The following is a 5,902-nucleotide window of genomic DNA, read 5'->3' as shown; positions in this document are numbered from 1 at the left end:
GACTTTTATTTTGGTGAACTCTTCCGTCTGATGTTACTCCTTTTTTATTTGGTTATGCTTAATTTTTATTTTTTTTAAATGTAATTTTAATCTTGAAATCTTGAAAAATCTTAGCTCAATCTAATGAAAGTTCAGAAAAATGGTATATATTTTTACTAAAAAGAAATGTTTAAATCTGATTTAATGTAGAAAATCGAAAAAATTAATAGTTTTGTTTTGATTGGTTCATTGACCATTCAAAATTGAAACTTAGCACTAACGACACATTCATAATCCCATCCCATTCTTTTGACTCCACTACTTTTATTTACAAACATAATAAGTGTTAATTTGATTAGACAACTATACGCTTATATTCATCTTATTCAGTGAATAGTCTAATGCATCTAAGTCAAGTTATTTTTGACTAACTACACCCTCTGTGAAATCTGAGTAAACTATAGAAGGATAAACCTTCATCATTCCAACTGGATGTGTTAATGGAAGACACCCACAAACTGTTTTAAGAGCCAATTTCAATATGTCTGCAGTACGACTTGGAATAAAATTAATACAAACGACTGTTCAAAGTTGGACCGTGATTGAACTGTATTTACCCGAACGTAGTAATTTGAATATGGCCCTTTTTAGGGCTTGACAAATCCGACTTTTCAACGTCTTTGAAACGTTCCATCAAGTATTCAACTTTGAAACGGCATTTAGCTATAAAACTCTAAAAGAAACAAGCTTCTATAAACGTTTCGCACTTCAAATTCTAATTATAATAGTTGTATCCATAATTAAATGTTATATGTCAATTGTCTGTACATAGAATTATAATACATTCTCACGTTCACATTTATTTGTTTGGTCAGTAAGGGGCCGCCACCTGGTACTTGTGTCCCCTTAGGGCAAGTTCAGGGAAAGCTACATTGCACCCACACACTTTTGACTTACTGTAATGAAATCAAGTATATAAGGGATATTGTGTGACAAATTTTATATCACTCGGATTTGAGTTTTCTTGCAGATAAAGGCAAACCAAAGTTTGTGGCTGTGGGTTTCAATTGTTTTTGGGTTAAAATGAGAACAATCTTATGCGAAGAAAACATGAACTGCCTGAGAGCAAGTTTCAACGATGTTGAGAGTGAAACAAGTCTGTCTAAGATGGCAAGTGGTAGTCTACACGAGGAGGATTCTCCTTACTTTGCTGGGTGGGAGGAGTATCGAAAGAATCCATATGATGAAAAGCTCAATCCTCATGGGGTTATCCAGATGGGCCTAGCTGAGAATACGGTATTGCAAAACTGTCCCAAAACATGTTTTTGTTAAAATAATTTCATTTAATTTAATTTTTTCATTTTTTTGGGGGGTGGAAACTCAAATGTGTTCTCCTTCGAAGGATGTTAAATTTTATGGATTCGTAGTGGAATTTTTTTAATGTATAATAATTTTTGGGCTCCATTTATTATAAAGATAAAACATAGATGTTTAAATTCATATTCTATGATTCATGGCTAAGATAAGAATAAATATATTTGAATAGTATTTTAGGATTCATCATCTAGATCCACATTTGGGCTTTTGTATACAGTCGGAGAATATTTCAACATTAGCTTAGAAAGTTAAATTTGACAGAATATAAAGTGAGTTTGAACTTTTCTTGATGGTTTAAGATATTACTTATTTGTAGCTGATCAGGAAGACAAAATTATGCTCAAAAAGAAGAAACTAAACGACGTATTTGGAATAATTGTCTGAATTTTACTGCCCAAATTTGCAGCTCTCATTTGATCTGATGGAGAAGTGGTTGATAAAGTACTCAGAGGTGACAATTACTTCTGAGCACAATTTGGATTCATTCAAGGACTTGGCCATCAATGGGGATTATCATGGATTATCAGATTACAGAAAGGTAATAATCATCCTATATTGTTCTTGGTTTGGAGTTGTAGATTTTACAATAAAATTATGAAGATATAACTTTTATCGCAGCACATCTAAAGAGATTATGAAGAGCTGAATATAAAGAATTTAAGCCAGAAGCAAAAAAAAAAATATAAGTTTTATTTACTAAAAAATAAAATAAAATTCTAAATATATATGCATATTTTAGCACATTTGTTATTTAAATAAAAACTTAAAAATTAACTAAAATCATTGTCAAAAAAGTCTCCATTTTTTCACCAGCATCAATTATCGAAAGAAGTTTTAATAGATTTGATTAGAATGTAAATAATGGTAGATTGAAACAGTGTTAGGAGGCTAGTAGACACGTAGAATCATCCTCATAATATAAACATATTTAAAAATTCATTATTTTGCAGACAAACATTTTGTGTGACACCAAAGATTGGAAATGAAGACAAATAATTCTTTTTATTTTAAAAACCAAACTTTACTTCAGCACATTTATTTTTAATGAGTTCTTATTAATTATGATCACAGGGTGTGACATATATCATGGAGGCATTGAGAGGAAATAGAGTAAAATTCGATCCTGACAGAATAGTAAATACAGCTGGGGCAAGTGCAGCCAACGAGGTGTTAATGTTCTGCCTTGCTGATCCAAGAGATGTCTTTCTAGTTCCCTCTCCTTATGACCCTGCGTAAGTTTCATCTCACAGAAATGATGTCTTTTATATATATATATATTTGTATGTATGTATATATGTAAAAGTTTTGGTAGGTATATATTTAGATAAATTAGTTTTATATACATTAGTTTTCTATATATAGGGTTTTAATTCACTAGTTTATTTATTATGGTAGGTATATTTGTTTTTTATTTATTTATTAGATTTGAAGTATTTTGGTTTAGTTCTCTTTTCAATTATTTTCTTTTCTGTAGCATTCTCTCATCTGAAGATAGATCAGAGAGTGTGATGTCAAACCTTAATTCTAATGAAATTTACACAGTCAATCTAGAAATCAAATCATACATTTTAAAAGAATTATAGAAATGTTGATGTGTTTCAACCTTATCATAGTTATAACAATTAGAATAATGATGGATATATTGCAAACAGTTCTTATCTAAAGTTTCCTTTTTACTATAGTTTTGATAGAGATCTGAGTTGGCGCGCAGGAGTAGAGATTGAGCCAATTCATTGTCATGGCTCAAACAACTTTCAAATAACCAAATCTGAAGTGGAATCAGCTTTCAGGAGAGCTGAAGATCTTAATAAGAAGGTGAAAGGAATGCTGATAACAAATCCATGCAACCCATTGGGCACAACATCAAGTGCTGAGACATTGAAGATGCTGCTGGCTTTTGCAGATAAAAAGAAAATACATCTTGTTTGTGATGAGAATTATGCAGGCTCTATCATCAACTATCCAGAGTTTCACAACATTGTAGATATTGTTGCAAAGGAAAATTAAACCCCAGATAATGTGCACATTGTGTACAGTTTATCAAAGGAAATGGGTCTTCCAGGCTTCAGAGCTGGGGCAATTTATTCCTATAATGACACAATTGTCACAATAGCTAGAAGAACCAGCTTCACCATGATTTCAACTCAGACTCAGCATTTATTGTCCACTACGCTTTCTGATCAAGAATTCGTTAGTTATTACATGGCTGAGAATAAGAAGAGGTTACAAGAAAGGCATGGATTGATTGTTTTAGGGTTAAGGCGAGGTGGAATGAAAATCTTAGAAGGGAATGCAGGGCTTTTCTGTTGGGTAAACATGAGTCATCTACTTCCATCAAATGATAGAGAGCGGGAGATAGAATTATGGAAGCATTTTTTGTACGAGGCAAAACTGAATATTTCTCCTGGGTCTTGTTTCGAGTGCATGGAGCCTGGCTGGTTTAGAGTTTGCTTTGCAAAAATGAATACGTCAACCATGGAAGTTGCATTGGAGAGACTTCAAAAATTTGCCGAGAAATACATTAAATCCACATATTGACCTTTGGTAATTCTATTGTCTAAATAAAGGGGATTCCAATGTTGCAATAAAATGCTCCTCCTAAGCCTATTCTTCCACAAAATACAAAGCCACCCATTATTCTTCTCTTCCTCTTGACAATTTCTGAGATTCTATATATATAGATATATCTGTGAGAGTTAATGTTCTAACTGTACTCACTAATAATTGTTGAACATGTCGCAAGCATGCTGATTTGCTGGCAACAAAAGTTTAGTTTAGGATTGAGTCAAAGGGTTTTAGTTTGAGTCAAGTTCTTATTGTAGATTTGTTGAGTTAGGTGTCATAAGTTTCAGTTAGTGTCAAGTTTGTGTGTGTGTTGTCAATCATGAAGTAGTTTGTTGTCAATCTAAGTATCATTTATGAATGTTGTTGAGTCAAGCTATTGTATAAATTGGCATCTATTATTCCATAAAAAAACAAGCTAGAAGTTCCATCTCTCTATTTAAAATCTTTTGTTCTATTTTTCAAATAATATCATCTATAACGTCTTAACATAAGTCAAAACAAACATCATACATCACAACTAATTGAAAATTCTCTCTCTTAACTACTGTCCTATTGATTCAAAATAGCAAATTTAATCTCAGTCATGCCATGCAAGTCACATCAATGGCAATGCTCTCTCCAATTGTAATCAAATTTTTTAAATATATGTATTAGTCAATTCAACTAAAAAGTAGGCTAGCGAGATAATAATTTAAATTTATTTTATGTATTTAAGATTATATTTTTTCTTATATATTTATTATATCTAAAGACTTAAAAGTTGTATGTGGTTTTATTTTAAAGATATTAAATATTTATATAAATATGTAGATTATAAAAAAAATTGTTATCATACTTTTAATTTCTAATTTCTTTATATTTTTAAAATTCTTTTATGGTGGATAAAACTCTTATCTGATTTAGGGAATTGTCAAATGATAATTATAAATTGTGGAAATCTAATTTCTATAATATTCAAAATAGATTAATTTGAAGGAAAGTTCAATCAAGTTAAAATGTTTAGGAGATATAATTCAAGTTGAAAATTAAGAATTAATACATAAAAACACAAATCAATAAGCACACCTGAAATCTAAAAATTTAGATTTAAATTAAGCACACCTGAAATCTCTGATCATCTACGTCTTATCCTATATCTAATTTCTTTATTCTAAAAATTGACAAAAAGAATATATGAATCTGCAATCTGTTTGCTAATCCAATATCTGAAACCTTATTATAAAATTATTAAAAAAACAAAAATACAAAACAAAACGAAACAAAAACAAAAACAAGCCAAGCCAAACCAAACCAAAAAAACCTTTGAATGGATGAATTATTACTTTATCTTTAAAGAATATGAGATCTTGCTTATAGAGTAAGTTTAATGTTTGAATCCATTGATCTTTCAACTACTCGAATCTCACCGACTGCAAGTCACACGTAAAACTTTAAAAGCGTGTCATTGAAGAATAAAGCAGGAAAAAGCAACCAGCTGTCACTGTTATTTATCTTGTCAAATTCCATTTAGATTATTAACAATCTCCGCGAAAATTTTGATGTATGCCATAGTGCATTCCACGTTAATATTGTATGACATGATTTGTTTCGGATATTAATTAATTAATATATGGTCGGAAAGGATATTTGACATTATTTGTTTTAGATTTTAATTAATTAATATATGGTCAGAAAGTCATTGGAGTGTTTATGAATTATATAATTTAATAATGTAAAATTTAATACAAATCATTAGATTAATACAAATCATGTATTGGCAAGAATCTAAGAATGGAATGTCTATGATAAAGGAGCTATTAGTGTAGGAATACAAAAATGAGTGGAATAGGGATATGTAAATTCTTAAAATTTTGAATTCTCTGTTTGGGTGCACCAAATCGGAATTGTTAATAGGAATAAATATTCCAATTTTGGCTAAAATGAGCATTTGCAATTCCACCTAAATATAATTATAAATATAAAATATAAACTTTTGGGTCCG

General features: G+C 30.3%; 1 pseudogene; it reads left to right on the top strand.

Moving 5' to 3' along the window:
* The first annotated feature begins 1,043 nt into the window (after positions 1-1,043).
* Positions 1,044-3,894, top strand: LOC149557751 (1-aminocyclopropane-1-carboxylate synthase 7-like; annotated as a pseudogene).
* The last annotated feature ends 2,008 nt before the right edge of the window (positions 3,895-5,902 follow it).

This window comes from Cupressus sempervirens, chromosome 5 (assembly GCF_028749045.1).
Source record: "Cupressus sempervirens isolate cs-2001-9-10 chromosome 5, ASM2874904v1, whole genome shotgun sequence".
Classification (NCBI taxonomy): domain Eukaryota; kingdom Viridiplantae; phylum Streptophyta; class Pinopsida; order Cupressales; family Cupressaceae; genus Cupressus; species Cupressus sempervirens.
This window is presented reverse-complemented; position numbering and strand designations above follow the sequence as displayed.